We start from the raw sequence: 24,857 nt of genomic DNA on the forward strand, positions 1-24,857 counted from the left end.
AGGACAACTGTTTTTTTTTAAATGGCCAACTTTTTGAGAAATAGCCCTATAGACGAGCAAAACACTCTAAAATCAACCTTAAATATTACAAACATCCCGCAGATTTAACACACGCTGGCTCCACCGTCCGTTACTCGAAACAACCCTACCTTGTTTAACAATTTATAAAGTGAAATTAACAGAACAAAATATTTTCCTGACGAATAACGTGTTTTAATGCAAATGTGCATAATTAATGACGGTATACATATTTCATGATGTTACTTTAAACCAGAATATTTGTAGTTAAAATATTTTTAACGTGAATTGACAAAGTTACACTGGGAATATTTTTTTAGTCGAAGTGAATTAAAAATATTATAAGTGAGTAATTGAGTTTATAGTTTGTGATGGTGAATAAAAATATCTATTTTTTTTTAAGTGAGTAAATATGGGCTATTTTGTCACCAAAAGTTCATCTCTACGTCTCACTACTAAAGGGCACAGGCACAAAACAGAAAGTTTTTGTGGCACAAGTCTCCTCTTTGAATAGGCGTAGTGCCCATGTGAGCTGAGTGCGGGTAAGGACCTTCACACAGCATTGAATGAGGGCTAAAAGACAGGCGAAATGTCGCTAGATGGCGTTAGCATCGTGAGGTTTTTTTGACGTTAAGCCGAGTTTAGACTTGAAAGAAAAATTGTGCGAGTTGCGAAACGGAGCGACGGATCGACGTGAAAGATGGGCAAACATACAAACACACACACTTTCGCATTTATAATTTTAGTATGAATTATAATTGTGTAATTGAAAATACAAACTGAAATATAGATGCACAGAAAAAACAGAAAAATAAGACCATCACTGGGAATCGAACCCAGGTCCTCGGTAATCCGTACCGCGTGCTATACCGCTACACCACTGATGGTCAACGGTACCGACACGAATTTCCCTATGCACCTCATATCTCAGCTTGTGTTTCTTACTTAGTCACTTAAGCAGCGACGCGATAGCTTACGGCTTCGTTCCAGTGAAAGAATGAAAAATGGCGTCTTGTCCTGTCACGGAGCGACCGATCGACGTGATTTTTGGCATAAAGATAGTCTATGAGCCAGAGAGTGACATAGGCTACTTTTTATACCGGAAAAATACCCGAATTCCACGCGGGCAAAGCCGCGGGCAAAAGCTAGTTTTGATATAGTACTGTATCTGGTTCCCTGGAGTGATACAATTTACACTTCCGCACGCTCATTAAAATCATTATTTAAACATACAATTTTACCCGTGTATTTTGAATTTCCCTAAATATATTCATGAATCGAATTCGGAATGGCAAATTAAACCTTAAGCTGCAATTCTGGGTGCGATAGGTTATGTAAATAGCATTTGTGGCGCAAACGTCGAGATTACCGAACGTAATTATGGATCCAACAAAACATTTCAATTTAAAAACTGAAGCAAGTATCACAAGGTTGTGGTGGTGACGTTGTTGTGATATAATGCAATACAATACAATACAATGACTCTTTATTGTACATCACAAATAGATAGTAAGCGACACAGAAACAGTATACCGTGAGATTTTTCAGGGAAGGCTTGAGCAGGATGTGGCTTACACCTTCTCCTTAAATATATTTGAGAACATTCCTTTGTTTTGAAAATGAAAATGAAAAGATTTATTCATTCATTTTCGTTTTGTGTTTTTATGTATGGTTATATTATTATAGAAGTTTGTTTATTTATTTTTTTGTATATTTATATATTATTTAGTTGTAGTTTATGTACTATATTTATTAAAACACTGAATAGTAGCTTTCCAATATTTTTGACTCTTAAACTTACCCTATGTCGAACCCTAACTGATTGCTCTCATCCACTCAAAGGTTGACTGCTAGAGATAAGTCCGCCTTTCAAAGTCAAAGTCAAAATAACTTTATTCAATAAATTAGTTATTTGTACAAGTATCTCAAAGTTTTCCAATTGTATTTTGTTTCTTTTCTTCTGTACAATAAAGAGTTTACATACACACACACAGTATCATAGGTAGTTTAGGTAGTTCAAGTGTAAAGATATCTTTGACCTCGATCGCAGTACACTACCGAGTAGTTGTATCCGAAACACAATAGGCACTTGTACCACCGCCGACGATGAGCGAGAAACGAGTAGAGCGAGTAACTAGGAACGAGTGGGCGAGCAGCGAGAAGCGAGTGTAGTTTTGTCGCTCGGCTCTAGCCTATCTAACATCGCTGAGCTAGTTTTATAGGTCGGCGAGTTTTACAACTCTTTTCAGGCACTTGTCCCACCGCCGACGATGAGCGAGAAGCGAGTAGAGCTAGTAACTAGAAACGAGTGAGCAAGCAGCGAGAAGCGAGTGTAGTTTTGTCGCTCGGCTGTAAGCGAGTGTTCGCGTGCGACGGGCGATTACTCGCTCCACTCGACTGCTCGTGCGGGCGGCCGCCAAGCTGACATCGCTGAGCGAGTATCTATAGCTCAGCGAGTTTTATAGCTCTTGTCGCTGCGACAAAAGATGTAAGAGCGAGTTCTCGCCGACAGTGTGAACAGCCAGCGATCAACTATTAATGTATGTGTCTCTTTTACTCACACAGGATCTTATATCTTTTGTTCGTTTCTTGAGCGAGAAAATAGTCGATAGCCAATCGCTTTCTCGCTGGCGATGAGACAAGTGCTCACTGTGACAAAAGATCTAAGAGCGAGTTCTCGCCGGCAGTGCAAACAGCCAGCGATCAACCATTAATATATGTGTCTCTTTTACTCACACAGGATCTTTTGTTTGTTTCTTGAGCGAGAAAATAGTCGATAGCCAATCGTTTCCTCGCCGGCGTTGAGACAACTGCCTTACTCTCCGAGTTGCCCATCGTAAATGTTTACTGCAGTCAAAAGTAATCAATTAAATTCAGGTCACCAAATTGCAGGTATCTGAATTAATAATACAAGTAGCTTCGAAGTGTCAATGAATAAATTAGATCCCACTGAGTTTTGGATAACAATTTCATATTCCCTGATTGGTACCGTTCTATCTTGGAATAGTAATGAGATTTTGTATGCATGCGGCTTTTAGGGATCCGTCTTTAAGGGTGCCAATAGGTTCCTATTACAAAGGCTCTGTTACCATCTGTCACAAGGCTGTAACTTTAAATTAGGTACTTTATTCTGTCTTGAAAACTTCACTTGTTGGTACAATTTTATCCCTATCTATTTGAGATAATTATTTCACTTTTAGATATAATTCAAACATCATAAACTATAAATCAATAAAACGACCTTTTTAAAAAAAAAACATGGCCAACGTCATGAACCAACCAAACACGTTTAGTAAATCAAACACCAGTTTTATCCGACCCAGTCCAGTCAAGTGGCACCTTAACAAGCTGTTGTTCATGACAAATATGCAACTACGAGTAATTTTTAATACATTGCGCGTGTTATGAACCTACGACAATATAGCGAGGAACTTGACCGCGCAATGGACAGAGAGTTTGCTGAAAATTCGTGTAAGTCGAGGTACCGTAATCCGTCGTTTTCGTGGCCATACTCGCAAATTACCGAAGGGTGCAAACGACCTACCGTAAAGCGGCGTTCACGTGGTGTAAAGAGTAAAATTATTTATTTATTTAATTTAGGAAATTTCGAAATTTACCACAAACTTTGCGGTGAAGGAAAACATCTTGAGGAAACCTGCACGAACCTGCTAAGCGATTCAATGGTGCGTGCGAAGTGCCCAATACGCACTGGGCCCGCGTGGAAACTATGGCCCAAGCCCTCTTGTTCTGAGAGGAGGCCTGTGCCCAGCAGTGGGACGTATATAGGCTGGGATGATGATGATGATGATTTAATTAAGGTGCTCTCTAAAAGTGGTAGAGTAACTTCAGTCGTCTGTTGCTCTGAAAATCGTGGGTGTATTTTGTCAGTTCCATTTAAACAGTAAGCTTTAGTTAAAAGATCCTATACTCGCAAAACTTCTAAAAATATGTTGTAATTTTACTACTATGGCAATGTTTAGGTTACAATTTTCACAGTAGGTAGGTGGGCGTTTTCAGAAAAAGTTGTTGAAACGACCTTTTTTAGATTTGGATGAAATTTCGTTTTTCTACTTAGAATCAGGAGCACTTTGGATTGTATTAGAAGCAAAAAAAGTATCTCAGGTTTGTCATAATAATTTTGTGTTATCCATTACACTACCGCCACAGAAACGTGTGTGAAAACGGTACCTAACGTAATGGAATAAAAATCTTGGGACACTTTTTTTCTCCTATTACAATCGAAAGTGCTCGTGATTCTGATGTAAAAAGTAATTTTAACAACTTTTTCTGGAAACGCCCAGGTGTTATTTAAATCAGATAACTTTTTTTTTTAATTATTGTAAAACTTAACTCGAAATCTTTCTAGCCACACAGCGCAACCGGCGATAGTTTTAAATAATGGTCATTTTTCATTTGTATATTTCCTTATTTTTTTTTTATTTGGAAAATAAAATAAAGAACTCATTAGCATTTTAATATTTTTGTTATTTTGTGTTAAAATTGAATTAAATAGTGTATTTTCTACTCTACATTCGCTCTTCAACATTCACAATCATTTTTATACAAGCTTTTATGTAGTTTCTCGTGTTTCGGTGACTGTGTGCTTAGTGTATTTTCCCGTTCAAAAAATACGTCTCGATCGCGTTTGCGTTAAAATCTCAATTTGTATGGAAACACGGACAGCGCCTCTAGCGGAAAGTTTGCACAACAACTTTTGTGTGTGTAGGTTTGCTACGTAAACTATTTTGGCCGCGTATCGTAACGAAAACGGGTGACGACGCCGCACCGTGGACATGTATCGACGATCGAACGCTCGATTTACGTCTTCGAATAGTAAACGAATGTTTTGTGAAAACGCCACACTAGAGGCACTGCTAGTGGGCACATTAACTTGAATTTTTGTGTAGACGTAATAGGTTGAACAGAAAGCACAGCAACAAATAAAGTTTCTTTACAAAAAAATCCAAAAATTTTAGTTTTTTTTTATATTTTGAGAAAAAAAGTATCAATGTAAACTTATCTTAACAATTGTCCAGCGGTCAGAAACGGCATGTTTGCCGCCCGCACAGTTTTATTAGCGCGTTGCGACGTTAACGGCTAACAATGGCCGCTGGTAATGACTGTTTTACGTTCCTACGCTGGATTTTACTTATCTCTAAGTTATGTATGTCATGATTGAAAATCTCACTTTATGGCTTTAAAGGTTACTTAGATTTCTTATAGTGGCGTGTTGGTTCGTCCAAATGTGTGATGCAAAAATTTAAGAGACAGTAGAGTGAGAGAAGCGTAACGAGTTAGTAATGTCTTAGTATGCAACATCTTGCTGTTAATGCTCAGAAGCTTTTTTTTATTCTAATGGATGGAAAACGAGCAAGTGGGTCTCCTGGTGGTAAGAGATCACCACCGCCCATAGACACCTGCAACACCAGGGGATTGGAGATGCATCGCCAACCTAGAGACCTAAGATGGGATACCTCAAGTGCCAGTAAGTTCACCGGCTGTCTTACTCTCCACGTAAGCACAGCTGCTTCACGGCAGGATTAGCGAGCAAGATGATGGTAGCAATCAGGGCGGACCTTGCACAAGCACAAGGTCCTACCACCTGCAAAAATGCTATACTATGCCTATACTCGGTGGGAATTGAGTTTTTACTGCCCCAAGTTACAACGTACGTTGCAATAGTATTTTCTTTTATCCCTATATTATACAGCGTAATTGGAGATATAAAACAGGATTATTCATCTATCATCAAATGAGACACAAGTCTCCAAAATGATGCGATATCATTTATCGATCAAAAAGTTGCGTAAATGCTTTGCACGTCAAGAAAGACTTTGAATGACAATTTCACGTATTTCATATGTAATCTCTACTTTAGATCCGACTGCATTGCGTGGGTTTCTCCACGATGTTTTCCTCCACCGCAAAGTTCATGGTAAATTTGAAATTAGTTTCGCAAATAAATTCCGAAAGACTTATACTTCATTTAATTTAGAATTAGAAACCACAACAACATTATATTGCGGCTCGTGAACTGTAATCTCTTTACAATTTGTACTAGAGTAACAATTGACGACACGCAAATAAAGTGGCATTAAAACAATTTTATTCTGCGGCTCCCAGACTATTGTACTGTACTATTTGCTTGGTAACAAATAGTTGACCAGGCGCAATATAATGTTATTGTGGTTTCTAATTCTAAATGAAATGAAGTATAGAGGTGCGAACCCAGCCGGTTTTCCTCAAATCACTAAACTATATTTTACTTTTCGATTCTACCTTAGCAAATTTAGAGATTTTAATAAAAGCTTCAAATTATATGCACAAAACGCGGCTAATATATAAAAACCCAGTAAATTTATTAAAAACCGCATCCATCCGAAAAACATAAGCCTATTTTAATGAAAACCGAAGAAAAGCCATAAAACCCTCAGACACCCATAATCACGCTATGGTCTGACCGGAGTTAACACCATGGTATTAATCGAACATAAAAAGGGGGTAGTTTTCCTCGAGGGTCAGGGTACGCTTAAGGAGATTAGCTGGAGCTGTAATGATGTGATAAAAGATGGGGTAAATTACTTTTTTGTGCAAAATACCAGTGGGCAGAGCATTTGGAGTATTATTTTAAGTCCAAAGTACCCAATCAGTAATTTCTATCTCTGTTTAAATCATTGCTTCTTCTTCTTGAGGTGCCATCTCCTACCGAAGGTCAACTATTATCATCATCATCATCATCAGCCGGAAGACGTCCACTGCTGAACAAAGGCCTCCCCCTTAGAACGCCACAATGAACGACAACTGGCTACTTGCAGGAGTTGACTTTTTGGAGTATTTTTGTATGTTTCATCACACTTGCTCGTAAACAGTGTCGTAACATGCAGACTACCTTGTTTGCAACCCCCCAAATAAAACCCTCGACCTTAATGTGCTTGTCATGAAACCCGTGGTCGGTAAATGAGTCATTGCGCGTACAAATTTGCTTGTCATGAAGCCCAAGGTCGGTAAATGAGTCAGGGCCCGTACTGCTGCTGCTGCGCGCGCTGCTGCAGGACCACATGCACACGCACGTTGCGGCGCATGCTGCGGGAGGGGGAGGGGGAGGGCAGCGCTGCCAAGAGCGCAGCCCAAGGTATCGCCAATATTTGGAACAATTATATTTTTTCTTTTAGAAATATAAAATTTTACTCGCAAATGTGATGAAAAACATTGTATGTCGCACGGGCGGTACTATAGAATTACGAACATCGACTCATTAAAGCCCTCAGTCTTCGACTTCGGGCTTCTAATAGACTCTCATTCGTAATTCCTTATTTACCGCCCTTAAGACACAATGTACTATTATATTTCAACTCCAAATTTGTTACTTTTACGGTCATCCCGTGAAATCCAACGAAAATACAAACTGAAACATGGACACACAGAGAAAAAACAGAAAAAGGTACCAGCGCTGGGAATCGAAGCCAGGTCCTCAGCATTCAGTGCTGCGTGCTATAACCCCTACACCACCACTGGACAGGAGTCTAGTCACATATTTCTTTCGTGCACCACACATTTCAGCCTACCTTTTTCCTTTCTTAGCCACTTATAAGTAGTGACACTAGCGAGATCTATAATACAGCTCTTATCGAGAAACATCAACACTCCGTCGGAGCTAACCGCTCACCCGGACATGAGATGGCGCTATTAACGCTGGTCCCTTTTTCTGTTTTTTTTTTCTATGTACCAGTTTGTTTCATTGGATCATATGAGCTATTAACGCATCCGGACATGAGATGGGCTATTTTTTTTTTTTTTTTTACTATGTATCCATGTTTCAGTTTGTATTTTCATTGGATTTGACGGGATGACCATAAAAGTAACAAATTTAGAGTTGAAATAAAATACAAAAATACTCAAATAACCAATCTTAATTTGATTGCTTAATAGCGACATTATCTCTTGTCCGGGTGAGCGGTTAGTTCCGAAGGAGTGTTGATGTTTCTCGATGAGAGCTAAAACATAGATGTCGCTAGTGGCACCGCTTAAGTGGCTAAGAAAGGAAAAAGGCAGGCTAAATGTGTGGTGCATGGGAGAAAAATGTGTCTAACTCCTGTCCATTGGTGGTGTAGGGGTTATAGCACGCAGCACGGAATGCTGAGGACCTGGGTTCGATTCCCAGCGCTGGTCTCTTTTTCTGGTTTTTTCTGTGTATCCATGTTTCAGTTTGTATTTTCCTCGCTACTTGCATTCACCGGTCACCAGCAACTATTCCGGTTCGTGGTCGCCATTCGAGGACTTTTGTCCCCAACGGTTATTTTGCTTAGGGAATGATAGCTGTCATAAATGACGTAGGTATTTTTTTAACCGGCCTAATGTTTGGACGGTTCTGCTAGAAAACAACCCTCACTCTAACGCTTCAGCATAATGCTGAGTCAGCGGCCGTTTCGCTTTTGCGGGGACACACTTACGAAATTGGGTATGTACAGTCACCAGCACCAATATCTGTCACAAGCGAGCATAAATATCTGATACGACTATTTCTAGGGCCGGAAGGACGTGTCAGATGTTTTTGCACGCTTCGCTGTGGCAGATATATCAATGCTGGTGACTGTACCTAGGGTACTATTTTCATTTTTATAACTTTTTGTTTTGTGTGCAAAATTACTGTTTATTTTTAGGGTTCCGGAGCCAAAATGCCAAAAACGGAACCCTTATAGTTTCGTCAAGTCCGTCTGTCTGTCTGTCTGTCCGTCCGACCGTATGTCACAGGCATTTTACTCGAAAACTACAAGATGTACTTATATCAATGAAATTTGGAGTACAGATGTCTTGTCAAAGCCGCTATTTAGTTTTGTAGTTAAATTACAAAAATAAATATTTATAGGGGGGCACTCCATACAAATAACAGAAATTGAACAAAAACATTTTTTAACTCTCATCAACGTGTGGCACATAGTTCGACAGAAGATTTTGAAAAAGCTAAGGTTTCTCAAAAACTTGTTCAAAAATTGATTAAGCTAACGATAAATACAAAATTGGAAATGATCGCTACCGTTATTGAGTTAGCCGAAAAACTGCGCTTCTCAACAAAAGGACGTAAGTGCCGTGAAGATACGCTCTTTTTCTGGTAATAGATTTTAAGACTGTAGTAAGTGTTTTAATTGTGTTATAACGCACATAATATTACTTGTTATTTTCGTAATGGCTACGGAACCCTATCTTGGGCGTGTCCGACACGCTCTTGACCGTTTTTTTTTGTGAGACTGAATAAATGAATCAGCAGAACAATTTAGCTATGTTGGCAAGCCCGCATGTGGATTATAACCTTCTTGTTAAGACCCTTGCCCGGCCAGTGTAGCGCGCAAATAACCCACACTATTTACCGCACTCAAGGATTTGTTTAATTGATCTGTAAAAACCGGCCAAGTGTGAGTCGGACTCACGCACTAAATATCATCTTCTTTTTCTTAAATTTAAGAGGCTATGCTCTTGTCGGTGGAGTAATCGCCACTCCGCACGGTCTTTGGCCAGCTGTTTGACTTCCTGATACGACACGACACCCACCCTTTCCTTCACCTGGTTAAAATAGTTAAATCTTGGTATTCCAACTAAGCTTCATACAAGTTAAAAAAATGTGTTAAATTGATTTTTAAAAAATCTTATTTTAGCCGCCGTTTCAATTCTTTGAAATTACTGATTTCGTTTTTTTTATGGTAAATTGATAAAGAAAAAATACGTGTTCAATATTTACAAAATTATCTGACTGAAAAAGTAATGAAAATAATATTTTTTTAACCAGAAACTACCGAAGTAAATAGAACACTAGCCGATTAAATAGAGAGTAATAACCGACCGCAAAACTCTCCTTACCGAACCACATAAACTACCTTTTATCTCTCCTACTTTCTAGAAAAATGATAAAGACCGTTCCAGTGCCAGTTTTTGTCTGAAACAATTTCCAACCAATCTACACAATGGATATCAGCCCCTATTCTCAAAGCGTTTCAGTCCATCGCAATTTTTTCGTGCAACGTTTTAAGATTCCGAACCGAGACACTTTATCGAGTATTGGCTATAATTTCCACTTAAGTTTTCCTTTATAAAGTTGGTAGCACTTATAAAAAGTCAGAGTCCCGGGGGTGTATTATTTTGTTCGGTAAATCGAAATGTAATCGAGTCGATGGTGTATAAAGTTTGGCTTTGTTTACTTGTTCATGTGTCATAATCATAAAATAAAATTCATGATTAATTTCCTTGCGAAATATAATGTGACTGGGCAATCAATGCTTAGGGAGCATTATCTGTCATCTTCCGAGCTTCCGTAATACTCGTAATGCTACACTTAGTGAATTTATTTATATGTTGCTGTCGTGTTATAAATTTTAAATACATAAAACTAATCATACAACCATACGTATGATACATAATCATAACAATTATTTAAAATTAACAATTATTTAAAAATTCAGCAACCAGAATAATAAAGTTATAAAGCAACTATTCAAACATGCTCTTTTGAAATTGATGTGTGTGTAACCATTTATAACCCTCAAATATATTTATATTTACATTTATTTTCATCTTCGGAGCCGTAGCCGATGTTACCGTGTTATTGTAGTTTAATCATGTTCCTTATGCATTCAAATTCAATATAAATCATAAGCAAAACACAGCGAAGACTTGTGCTATGCCAAATACCGAAGAGGCACTCGACAAAACCAGTTGGACCAGACTGCGAATGCATCTCGGCCATGATTTATCACTCGAGATGTAGTAAACCCCCAGTCGATTTCATAAATCACCAGAGGATCTCGATATTTCGCGAAGTGTTAATAAAATCTTAGTATTTTTGTTTCTTTTACACTGTGCAATGTTTTAAGTATAGTTTTCTTTAACAGTTTTAAAAACAGTTGAGCAAACTGTTTTAACTGCTAAAACCGTTTTCATTACTTCGAAGCGGGTTTATTTTGCTTTCTAAGATTTGGTCTAAGAAATGAAGGAACTAAATGAATTTCTTTGCTCACCCGTGACCTTCAATAAATTAATTAAATGAAGAGCACAAATTCTCTTAAATAATTTTAAGTAATACAAAACTGAAAAATAAAGCAAATGACGTAAAAAAAATCATCAATTCATGTTGAAAAATGCGAGATACTAGCAACTCTAGTTTGAAAGAAAAGAAAGAAAAAACATACATTTATTCACAACACAACAATAGCCAACACAACATTATTATTAAGTACGATAGTATTAGATAGGTAGTAAGATAGTATGTGTCATTGCGGTAGTTTGCATTCTATCTCTGTCTTTCTACATTCGTCATGGCATAAAACGTCATAGTCTATTTCGTCTCTCTCTGTTTAATTGATAATAGAAAACGTTTTTTAAGATGTTTAAAAAAAACTTACTACTTTTGTCAAACAATACTATAATACAATACAATACAAAAACACTTTATTGTTCACTAGAAATAGTAAGCGATCCAGAAAACAGATACACCGATGTTACCGTGTGTTACCGGCAGCTATGCTTTTTAAGGGAGGTTAAAGTAACGTATTTTTGTATCTTAACCATGACATTAATTTAATTAATAAGCTAAAATTCCGACTGTTAACTTTTTAAATAAATTGTAATGGCCAGCAATGTACAGTAAAGTAAATTTACAAGTGGTCGGACCAGGTGGTAGGACCTTGTGCAAGGTCCGCCCGGATTGCTACCACCATCTTGCTCGCTAATCCTGCCGTGAAGCAGCAATGCTTGCACTGTTGTGTTTCGCCGTGGAGAGCCAACAACACACACAAGACAGCCGGTGCAACTACTGGCACTTGAAGTATCCCATCTTAGGTCTCTAGGTTGGCAACGCACCTGCAATACCCCTGGTGTTGCAGATGTTTATGGGCGGTGGTGATCTCTTACCATCAGGAGACCCACTTGCTCGTTTGCCCTCCAGTCCAAAATAAAATAAAAAAAAGTAAGTGTAAATGACAGCTGACAGATACTTTGATCCACGGATATAGAATATGGAATAATTATTCTTCCGTGCTTTGATTATTTCTTGCCAATTTACTTTACTGTACATTGGTGGCAATTATAATTTTGCTATAAGTTACAGAAATACGTTACTTTAACTTCCCTTAAAAAGCCAGGCTCCCGGTAACACACTGTATAAAGATACAATGGAACAAGTAATAACATACTTCCATGGTCCTTATTGTGACGGGCTTTAGGGGTAGCCTATGCCAGCAATGGATGTCTTTCAACTGGGTAACGGTGACGATCACTTTCTTAAAAATTTAACAGTAAGTATTTCAATCAAGAATGATTTACAGAACACTCAAAGAAAATGCGAATAACAACATAAATATTAATGAATGAGAGATAGACGATGAATCACACGGAATTTATGGTCGAAAATAACAATTCATGTTTTGTTTATTTGCTCGTAAATAAACAAATGTACATAATGGCCTTTTCATGAGATAAGAATTTGGTTTTGCATTATATCGTTTTGTTATGTCTATTTTGATGCATAATGCTCAGGGAACTGCGTGAGACTTATTTACTGTATTTATTTTCTAACTTAATTGATCATATTATAGAATAGAAGCAATAAGCAATGCTATTAAATAGCAGTAGATACCTTCTTTCTCTCTTCTCTTATTTCTTTCTTCTTCCTTTTTTATATTCTATAAATATCATAATAAATATTGAGCGACGACTTGGTTAAGATCGCGGGATCGCGGTGGATGCGGAAAGCACAAGACCGGTCTGAGTGGAGAGCCTTGGGGGAGGCCTATGTCCAGCAGTGGACGTCTTTCGGCTGACATGATGATGATGATGATCATAATAAATATTATATTATAAATGCGAAAGTGTGTGTGTTTGTATGTTTGTCCATCTTTCACGTCGAAACGGAGCAACGCAACGACGTGATTTTTGGCATAGAGATAGTATGGGCCAGACAGTGACATAGGCTACTTTTTATCCCGGAAAAATGCACAGTTCCCGAGGGAACAGCGCGCGATAACCGAATTCCACGCGGGCTAAGCCTTGGGCGCCACTGTAACGGAGAATATTTCGGTCTTATTTTTATTTGGGATTTCACCCTGGGGTCCGTCACGAGGAGACCCCAAAACCCAGGGCCGCTCCGGCTAGCGCGGCATGAAGTAGGGTCGTGCGATCGGCGGGCTTGAGGGCGCGGTCGAAAGTACCTTGGGCGCCGTAGAAAGAAGAACGGCCGCACCACAAACAGGACTGGTTAAATTAAACAAGGTAAATAAGCTTTACTTTAGTCTGTTATTGTTACCTATGGCCTCTGAAGCAGAGGATCGTGGGTTTAAACCCCAGCTCGCACCTCTGAGTTTTTCGGAATTACACCCAAATGGGGTAGGCGGAGCACACGAAACGTTACCACTTCGGAGCCACTTTTAGCAATAGGTTAGGTATCGGAATTCATGTGCGAAATTACATTTGAAATTTACCACGACCTTTACGGTGAAGGAAAACATCGTGAGGAAACCTGCACAACCTGCGAAGCAATTCAATGGTGTGTGTGACGTTCCCAATCCGCACTGGGCCCACGTGGGAACGACGGCCCAAGCCCTCTCAATCCGAGAGGAGGTCTGTGCACAGCAGTGGGATGTATATAGGATGGGATGATGATGAAGATTTCATATACAACGAAACTAATCGATTATAAAACGCCTTGACAGCATAAGAACCACTTAAATCTATACACGGCTCTAAAGTTCTAAAGTTCCGTGTTAATTCAAAGGGATGTTCTCTAGTTTGAGCAAGCATGGATCAGGCAACAAGTTGTCAAATGAATGTCAGTGCAAACTCCAGTAATTAGTACCGGGTCGCACGAGTTGTGAACGGTTAGGCGAACACTACGAGCAGAACATATTAGTTCATCATCATCATCATCTTAGCCGTAGGACATCCACTGTTGGACATAGGCCTGCCCCACAGACCTCCAGTTGCTTCGGTTGGCAGCGGCCTGCATCCACCGTGAACCCGCGGCTTTAACCAGGTCATCCGTCCATCTTGTTGGTTGCTGTCCTACGCTGCGCTTACCGATCCACGGCCTCCACTCGAGAACTTTTCGGCCCCAACGGCCAGAATATATCAGTTGTTACAATTTAACTTGAGTGCGTTGAAAGCTTTGTGTCGCAAAATCTACCTTCTGTTGTGAACGGGAATCATTTATCACCGACTTCAAAAAAGGAGGAGGTTCTTAATTCGTCGGTATGTTGTTTTTAGATACTAGCTTTTTCCCGCGACTCTGTCCGCGTAGCATTCTGTTATTCACAGTTGCATGCGCTATGATCACGAGACGACCGACTGAGCCATGGCGTAAAATTAGTAATGACCACGATATTCTAAAACATAATATTCTAAAATATATTGTCCAGCATAATGCAGTATTAGTACTTATACTAAGTAATTTTTCCTATTGTTAATTTATTTTAAAACCAAATCAGGCCGCCACGTGACAGGCAAAGCCTAGTGTGGGGCCGCTGGATAATCATTGAATGTTAATAAGGTTACTTTTAATAAAAAAATACTAACTGACCATGAAACACTAATTTTGGATCACGATGTAAATTTCACCCTGTATAATATCAGTGGCATACAAAAGCGCCGTGCTATTTTTGAGAAACTTTAAGAGAACGTTCTACAGGTCAAAATGAGGTTAGATTCTCCAAGACACTAGTGACGTAACTCTTACTGTTTAAAATATAAATAATGCGTAATAAAACAGTGTAAAAGTTCTTTTTTTTAATGTCCGTAACTGAAAGCATCTTAAAACCAAAAAAAGGTTAAAAATGGTTAAAAGGTATCAGAATAAGGTAAAAATTATAAATTGAAAAAATAAGTTACGAGAATTAGTAACTGCACATATGGGTTAATAATTATATCCTAACAGTAACACGTAGTAGCCTAGTGTCATTTTTTTTTTCATTTATTTGTCCTAGCGTTATCATTTTTTAATTTTAAAAGTATGATATTATCAGAGCTTTATACTTTTAAGTTTTTTTTCTTTCTGATTCATTAGAAATGGAAGCAAGTGTGCCCATAAACGGTGCAATCATGTATTTCACGGAAATCCTATTGCAGTGCGGAAGGCTGCAAATTGGTTGGGTTTTCCCTGCATTTTTATTTCCTGTCCATTGAAGATTAATATTAAAAAATGGAAATCAACTTTGTAACAAAGTTGTGGAAGTTTGTCACATTATTTTCAGATATATTTGAGTGCGTGTTAGCAAAATTACTATTTTCATGTAAGATTAAAAAACACCTTCCACTGTCGCTTAAGCGTAAACTCATCCTAACTTACGGCGCTCAAACTTGGTCATCAACTGAAGCTCAAGTCCAGGCTCAAGGTTTGCCAACGGGCAATGGAGCGCAGTATTTTGGGTGTTCGTAGAACAGACCGCATCAGAAACACCGAAATGCGCTCCGAAACCCGCGTTGCTAAGCTGAAGTGGGACTGGGCTGGTCATGTCTGCCGCATGCCCTCACCGCGATGGGTCCGTGGGATGGCCATCGTAACAGAGGCAGGCCGAAGAGAAGATGGCGGGATGACTTGGACGCATATCAAATAGAGTGGCAGGAGCATGCTCTCGATAGGGACGAGTGGCGAGAAGAAGGGGAGGCCAGCAATGGGACACTTTAACAAGCTAAAAAAAAGATTAAAAAAACAATCAGTTTTATGATTGAGATCAAATGGGAAGAAACGAATAAGTTTTTTTAACGAAAAAGTTTCGTATATGTCAAGTGCTGTACCAACTGTACCACATCGCCAACGTCGTCGCAATCGATACAACATTAAGAACGCCAATCAAACGCTGACTGAAACTACAAGAGCGTTTATACCTGCTGAGCTGGCAACGTTGCATTTTTGTCAGTTTTAACGAACAAATGTTTATTAACGGTTTTTAAAGAAAATAAAATTCTATCACGAATAATATTATTAGGAAGTGTTCTATCAGACCACACTTTTAATTTTCATTCAATTTTTATGAGATAATCGAGAAAAACTAACAAAAATGCAACGTTGCCAGCTCAGCAGGTATAAACGCTCTTAAGAACGCCAATCAAACGCTAACTGAAACTACTTAAAAACAGAAACATTCTTATTAAATAATTGATTGAGTCAGGCGTCAAATTGCGGAGTTACATGATAATTGAAGTCACCCTTCAAATATTGCGAAGGCCATCGAAAAGTCACATGATGTTATTTAATTTTGTATTTTATTCAAATGTGTATTTTCGTAATGTTTGTGCACTGTAACTTTATTGCAAAATAAAAAACATTCTTATTCTTAACCATTATTTTTTTATTTAGCTTCTCTGCTACCAAAAAATGACCTTAAAAGTCTTGCAACACCTTTATGAAGCGTCCTTCCGTATCACCTGACAACCAGTCACTCGCTCATGGTAACATTAAAAACCGGCCAAGAGCGTGTTGGACAGGCCCAAAATAGGGTTCCGTAGCCATTACGAAAAAGTCAAGTAATATTTTTCTAAGGATTTCGTATTTTATACGGAATCTTCCAAGTTTAGGTATATTTTATACCTTAGGCTGCTATTTACTCATAAACTACTAATAATTCTTAATCAAACTTAGCCGTTATAGTTTTTCTTGTAAGTTTGATATACTAACTACCATCCTGAATTTTTTCAAATTTTTCTATCCACCGGTTTAGATTTTAGAGGAGGGGGGACGCTTGATTTTAATGAAAATTCAACCTTCAAGTTGAATATTTTGCAAACAAATCACTGAATCGAAAAATCGTCTTGGCAAATCCCTAATGGTTTTAAAAGACCTATCCAACGATACCCCACACTACAAGATTGGATGAGAAAAAAAAATCACCCCCACTTTACGTAAATGGGAAGTACTCTCAAATTTTTTTTTGGCATAGTTTACATATATATCCGTGCAAAATTACAGCTTTCTAGCATTGATAGTCCCTGAGCAAAGCCGCGGACGGACGGACAGACAGACAGACAGACAACCGGAACCCTTATAGTTTCGCCATGAAACTATAAGGGTTCCGTTTTTGCTATTTTGGCTCCGGAACCCTAAAAAGGAGCCAAAATATCCAAACACTCTCCAACAGATTATTCTTTTGACGGCCCCAATACGGCACCGATGAGGCCGACGATCTTGAATATAATAGAGCCTTAATCCAACGCCGCAGCGAAGTAATTTAAAGAAAAATAACATTAGCAATTCAGATTGCTTCGGCGGAGGCATTATTAAGTGTCAAAGTGGGAAAAGTGAGGCAAATTGACTTTTGGATCGTGATTTATCTGATCGAGTGTGATAATCGGACGGTTATGGGTTGAGTTGTTCAGGTTAATAATGGAAGCGTTTTGAGGGTTAATAGCTAAGTCATGATTGGTTGTTGTTTTTATGTAAAGGGCGATTGAAAATCCTTTTCTTCTTACGTAAAACAAAGTTCATCGACATGATTTTTTAACAAAAACTAGCTAAACATTAACTGTTTCTCTTTGTGTTTTTGACGAAAGAAATCCTGATGAGAAACAATAGCGCGTTTAAAATACACACAGTGTCATCTAAACCTGGTAAAAGTTTAATATTTACTTACTTTAAAACATATTATGTTATTGGGTAGGTACTCTATCCCACGCGAACCATGCTTTTTGATAAAAGTAGCTTACATTTTAAGTTAAAGTATAACTACGTCTGTTCTTAATTTTATGCAAAGGTCCAACCGGCGTAAAAAGAAACAAACCTGTCGGTAAAGATTTGCAATTTTGAACATGAAACTACCGTGAGACTCACCCATATTAAATATAATGACCCGGATAACTCACGTATTCAATCGAGTTTAGCTCGACATGTTTCGGGCTAATCCGTAGCCCTTCGTCTTCGGAGCAACGCGACTCAGCGGCTGCTGCAACACGCGCACTCAAACACCAAACCGAAACATGTCGAGCTAAACTCGATTTAAGACGTGAGTTATCCGGGTCATTATACTTAATACAAACCTGTCGCTTTTCTAATATTAGTGTGAACATTATTTTTATACCAATAGATTATAGCGATACGCGATAGCGGTAGACTACTCTGTTGTATGGAAGGAAGGGAAAGGGTAGGTATATTCTGGGACACTGCCTCAATATTTCAAAGGTTTGCTTGCGCAAGAATGCGATACAAATCTAGCTTTCGCGCCATCAACACATTTAGACGGTATAACGACTGTAGCGAAGTCGTCATAAAGCGACGCTAATTTGCGTGTAATGTGGGATGCGGGCACGTGAACGAATGCCTAATGTGATTGCCGGGATACTCTTTGCTCGCTTCGAAACCTCTGCTTAGAATAAGCACTAACACTATATATTAAGTTCTTTCTTTTGTATACTAACCCCCTATGGATGCTATCCGAAATAAATAATTAAATAGACTTTAGTTTCATATGCATTATATACAGTACGATTACTTGGAGTAAACACTTGACAGATGGGCGTGCCTTCAGTCAATTTTCAACTTTGAGGTCATACAAATAAAATAGTTTTTACATAATCAGTAAACGTGGGTAGCGTAGCGGTATACTAAAAATGGCTTTATTTGTATGGCGTCAAAGTTGAAAATTGACTGAAGGCACGCCCATCTGTCAAGTGTTAACTCGAATTAATCAAACTGTACAAAAGATGATAACCGCAGTAGAACTAAGGTTACCAACATAGCCCGAAGAATTGCGAAACTGAAATGGCAGTGGGCGGGGCGGTTTACTAATGTTTCGGCGAATAACGTTTGGCAACCTGTTTCATTTCGCAACTTTTCATTTCTCAACTGTTTAATATTTTTGAAACTGTAAATATTTGAGGATTTTTATAAAACTAACCTAACCTAACCTAAAGGGTTCTACACGATGGCCCTGAAATAAATCCTGAAATATTTACAGTTTTAGAGTTTGCGAAATGAAAAGTTGCGAAATGAAACAGGTTGCCAAACGTTACGTTGCGAAAAGGCAGTACTCGGGGCGGGGCACATTGCTCGCAGGACTGATGGCCGATGGGGTCAGAAGGTTCTCGAATGGCGTCCGCGGACCGGGAAACGAGCTGTCGGTAGGCCTCCAACAAGATGGAGCGACGACCTGGTTAAGATCGCGGGATCGCGGTGGATGCGATAAAAGCACAAGACCGGTCTGAGTGGAGAGCCTTCTTTCGACTGGCATGATGATGATGATATACAAAATAAGCCCAGCTTAATAGACTTTAATCCTACTAATATTATAAATGTGAAAGTTTGTGAAGATGTTAGGAGGTTTGGATGTTTGGAGGTTTGGATGTTTGGATGTTTAGATGTTTGTTCCTGAATCGCGCAATACCGCTAAACGGATTTACATGGAACGTGGCGAACAGATAAAAAAAGATCTGCATTGAGACATGGGATACTTGATATCGTGTGTAATGCGTTCCCGTGGGATAATATTTGAAGTTTAAACAAGAATAGAGGGCGCTGTCGAAGAACGCTGTCCTTTCAAATTGTTTCGGCGTGGAGAGTAAGACAGCCGGTGAATTACAGGCACTTGAGGTATCCCATCTTAGGCCTCTAGGTTGGCAACGCATCTGCAATCCCCTGGTGTTGCAGGTTTATGGGCGGTGGTGATCTCTTATCGTCAGGAGACCCACTTGCTCGTTTGCCATCCATAAAAAAAAAATGTTTTTCAGGCCAAACTCTCTGAGACATTTATTTCTTGCGTTGCCATGGTAACAAGAATCGCGTAAGTAAACTGATGTCGTTGTATATTTCAATTGCACGGGCATGGGTAATAGAAAACAGTTCAGTTAAGACGGCATTAAGCTAATTCTAATGCGGGCGAAGCCGCGGGCTAAGGCTAGTTATAAATAAAGAAGCTCGGTTTAAGTAGAATTTAGCTTTGCGCAGATTATTCGTAAGCAATAAAGGAATCCCGGTTTAAATAGACTTAAGTTTCGCGCAGATTATAAAGAAAAGAAGTCAGACTATAGACTTCAGTTTTGAGCAGATTATAAATAAAATATGCCCGGCTCAACTAGACGATTGAGGAAAATGAAGGATCAGGTTTCGATTCTCACGTGAGAGTCATGGGAAGTCCACTGTTGGACATAGACCTTCAGTTGCTTCGGTTGGAAGCGGACTACATCCACCGCGAGCTATACCATCCACCGTACGGCTTTCACCAGAAGCTCATATATTTGCACTTGATTCTGAATAGGAAAAGCCATATTTATCCCAAATAGAAAAAAAAAGGACATCTGTACACGAAAACGCCCACATTGCGTCTTAAAATATCAAAGACTAATAAACTAGATAGCGCAGCCCTCCGCCTACGTGAAGTGTATGTTTTACGTCAAGGCGTCTGAAATCGAATACAATCGAATGGTTCGTCCAATATTTAGTGTTTGTTCGTTGACAGCGCGAATCCGCCACACCTTGTTATGGGGTTTTCATTCCCTAATGGGTTATTCGAGTAGCTCCAATAACTTAGCGACACATTCTTGTATAGCCGATTGTGACAAAAAATAAGAGTTTTCATGCACTTTAAGTAAGAAAGGATTAAAAAAATAACTAAAATATGAACCAATAGGTGGCCACATTTAGAGAAATGTAGCGACAAACCACTCCGTTGTTTGTCAATATAACTTACCTATTAACAGTATTTTAAATGGCCGTAATTTGTTATTTTTGATGTTTCAATCCCCAGGACTGCGCCATTTTTTAAAAATCCAAAAATTTAATCTACGAAATATTTTGCAATTATTTATTTATCAAACCTGCTTCTATTTATATTGTATTTTGCGTAGGACGTTTCGCTCGCGCTTCGTCAAAAACTGACCTGCGGTTTCGCTTGCTTAAACAATTTGCCCTAGCAGTTGAATTTCAATTCATTCTGGGATTTTACTGTTTTTATTATTATTTTCATGTCATTTTTAAAAAAATACGCTTTGGTCTTCATTAACGCCGTATGAAAAACACCCGTACGTAATTATATGCGTCTATACTTAGCGCATATCCCGATCTCGTAAAATATCGGGATAAAAAGTTGCCTATATATTACTTCCGGGATCCTGCCATCTAATTACTAATTTTTTTTTTATTCAACTTGATGGCAAACGAGCAAGTGGGTCTCCTGATGATAAGAGATCACCACCGCCCATAGACACCTGCAACACCAGGGGTATTGCAGATGCGTTGCCAAACTAGAGGCCTAAGATGGGACACCTCAAGTGGCAGTAATTTCACCGGCTATTTAAATCCGTTGTGTTCTTTTAGCGTGAAAGAGTTACAAACATAATGTATGTATATGTAGACTAGTACCAATAAAGTCTGGGCTACAAAATTCATATTACATTTACGAAATTGGCACATTAATTATGTTTATAACTAGTTTCTCTACTGTAAACTCTACTAAATATACTTACAGTAAATATTGAAGCTCGGCGCAATTAGCTACAGGTCATGTTAATTATTATTCGGGAATAAGGGTAATATCAACATTTCAGTGCGAATACTATTAGACAGGCAGGCATATATACCATAGAGTTCACTAACGTTTCGCAACTAACGTTTGGCAACCTGATTCATTTCGCAACTTTTCATTTCGCAACTGTTTAATATTTCTGAAACTGTATATATTTCAGGATTTTTATAAAACTAACCTAAATTAACCTAAAGGGTTCTACACATCATTATCATCATCATCGGCCTATCTTAGTCCACTGCTGGACATATGCCTCTCCAGTTGCACGCCACTGAGCACGATCCTCGGCCAGTCTCATCCAGTTTTTGCCAGCTAAACTGTGAAGATCATCGCTCCACCTAGTCTGAGGGTGTCCTACGCCACGCTTGCCGATTCGCGGTCTCCACTCAAGAACTCGTTTGCCCCAGCGGCTATCAGTTCTTCGACTGATATGGCCGGCCCACTGCCACTTCAGATTGCTTATCCGGTGAGCTATGTCGATGACTTTAGTTCTGTGTCGGATCTCCTCGTTCGAATTCGATCCTTCAGAGAAACTCGAGCATAGCCCTTTCCATAGCTCGCTGAGCGACTTTAAATTTGTGGACCAGCCCAACCGTGAGTGTCCACGTCTCGGCACCATATGTCATGACAGGTAGGACGCACTGATTGAACACTTTCGTCTTCAAGTTCTGTGGAATTGGCGATGTAAAGACTCGACGAAGTTTCCCATATGCTGCCCAACCCAGCTGTATTCTTCTATTGGCCTCTTTCTCGAAGTTGTTTTTACCCAATTGCAAAGTTTGCCCGAGGTAAACATACTCTTTAACAACCTCCAGAGAGTTGCCATGTACTGCAATTGATTCCGGACTTACATGTTCATTAATCATGACTGGGTTCTACACGATGGTCCTGAAATAAATCCTGAAATATTTACATTTTTAGAGTTTGCGAAACGAAAAGTTGCGAAATGAGTCAGGTTGCCAAACGTTAGTTGCGAAATGAACGGATACCATATCATAGAGTACCCATTAGCTACTAAATTAACTGTCTGTCTGTGGCATCGTAGCTCTTACATAAATGATTCGATTTCTATGCGGTTTTTTTCACGTAAAAGCGATATTTAAAAGAACAAGCCACTAGGCAACACGGCTGGAGGCAGAGTTCTTGCTCATGGCAAATTTAGGTCCAACACCGCTACTGCCTGTCGTCAAATAAACAAATCTGTAAAGGCATCTCATCGTAACCAAATATGATACAAGACCCGCCGCACACGTTGCGATTTGCAGCGATTACAGTTCGCGCTCACGTCCCCGTTTTACAGCCAACCGCACGTGTGCGCCCGGCTTGCGTTATATTATTCATACATTCTGTCTATACTTCCACACGCAATCTAGAATGGCACATTACTGCGTAATGACGGAACTTTATGTGGACGGTTTAAGGTTTATATTTACGTGGTTTAATGCTGGATGATATTGTTCAATTGTGAGTGCATAATTTGGTGTAGGTTAGTATTTTGCATGTAATGGTGGTGGTTTGGACTTTTGTATTGTATGTAAATTTAGAGATAGTAAATTGCATTGTGATGATGTCATAATAGTAGGTGTATATTCTACTTTTTACCTGCAGCTTCGCTTGCGTAAGCTGTTAGACCTAGCAGGCGAGTGTAAACTCCAGAATTTCACAAAATCCCTTGGTAATTCCCGAAATATGTCATGGTCTTCTATTAAGCATACAGGTTGCTATGATTAGACAACTTAACTTTAATGCCTAAGAAACTGAATATGTAGTTAGTAAAAAACGACTTAAAAGTCCTCAAATATTTCAATCGTTTCCTTAAAAATATTATATTATTGAGAATTTTAGAGCCGGTCACGATTTTAAATGGGTTCCTCTTGTTGAACTTTAAGTTACTGGACAGAGTTCTAGTGGTTTTTATTTTAGTTTGTCTTTACGCAGTCGGGTTTTCGACTTTTTTTATTTATTTTTTTAATATTCAAAGATTTTAAGGCAGGCAGGCAGGTTTTTCATTATTTAATTATTTTTTCTAAATGTCGCTTATATTTTTGGAACGGGTTGATTATTAATTTTTATTTTAAAGCCGTATTGTCACAATTTTGCTTTGGTTTTTCTCCTGCATCTTAGGCTTCTTTTATATCAAGGCGCTAACAGCGCGGCACGACTTGGATAAACCTAGTTCATTATCATCATTATCATCTCAGCCGTAGGACGTCCACTGTTGGACATAGGCCTCCCCATAGACCTCCAGTCTATTCGGTTGGCAGCGACCTGCATCCACCGTGAACCCGCGGCTTTAACCAGGTCATCCGTCCATCTTGTTGGTGGACGACCTACGCTGCGCTTGCCAATCCGCGGTCTCCACTCGAGAACTTTTTGGTTCCAACGGCCATCTGTTCTCCGTGCTATATGGCCTGTCCATTGCCACTTCAACGAGCTAATTCACTTGGCTATGTCGGTGACCCTTGTTCTTCTACTTATCTCCTCATTTCTGATTCGATCCCGTAGAGAAACCATAGCTCTCTCCATAGCTCGCTGAGAGTCAATAGGTCGGAGGTGCATTTTTGAAAAAATTATAATTAAACATCAGTTATTTTTCTTCTAAGGTATTATGGACAACCGACCTTTTTTAGTAAATCTAACTTGGTCAATTAAAGGCATAGCGATATAACAGTTAGATGGCCTGAAAGAGGACAAAAAAATTTGTATGATTAAAAAAAAAGTGAGTTCGGTAAAAATTGGACATCCAACCTCTTGGCTCTGTCCAGTAGTGAAGCACCACGTCTCGGATCCATATGTAATTACTGGCAACACACATTCTTTTAAAGACTTTCGTCTTAAGGCACTGAGGAGTTTTGGACGAGAAGACATTACAGATTCCCAAACGCTGCACACCCGAGTTGGATTCGAGGCCAGCCTTCTCGAAGATGGACTTAACTAATTGGACGGTTAAATATAGTTTTTTTCTTATATTAAAACGTAAAAGTTTAATTGACTCTTATAATTACCCGCTACAGGTCGCAGATCATCCACTCTTTCGTAATCCTTTGTTGTTCGTACCTGAAACTAATTAAAAATATGGTTATGACATGTTTGATGGATAATCTCAGCCCTATCGAAAATACAAACTGAGACATGGATGCACAGAAAAACCAGAAAAAGAGACCAGCACTGGGAATCGAACCCAGGTCCTCAGCATTCCTCAGCACGTAAAAAAACGTGTCTAGATTCCTGTCCAGCAGTGGCTGGACAGGAATCTAGACACGAATTTTTAATATGCATACATATCTCAGGTTGCTTATTTCTACTTTGCTACTTAAGCAGCAGCACTAGCGACATCTATGTGGCGTCGACAGA

The 24,857-nt window shown here is 39.0% G+C and overlaps 1 protein-coding gene across 1 annotated transcript in view; it reads right to left on the reverse strand.

Moving 5' to 3' along the window:
• Positions 1-24,569, reverse strand: part of LOC141445639 (protein O-mannosyl-transferase TMTC1-like) — a 153,018-nt gene extending 128,449 nt beyond the window's left edge. The window contains 1 exon segment of the mRNA XM_074111491.1: positions 24,509-24,569. The gene's annotated coding sequence lies outside the window, so the exon portion shown is untranslated.
• Positions 24,570-24,857: the final 288 nt, after the last annotated feature.

The sequence above is a fragment of the Choristoneura fumiferana genome, chromosome 2 (genome assembly GCF_025370935.1).
Source record: "Choristoneura fumiferana chromosome 2, NRCan_CFum_1, whole genome shotgun sequence".
NCBI classification, from domain to species: Eukaryota; Metazoa; Arthropoda; class Insecta; order Lepidoptera; family Tortricidae; genus Choristoneura; species Choristoneura fumiferana.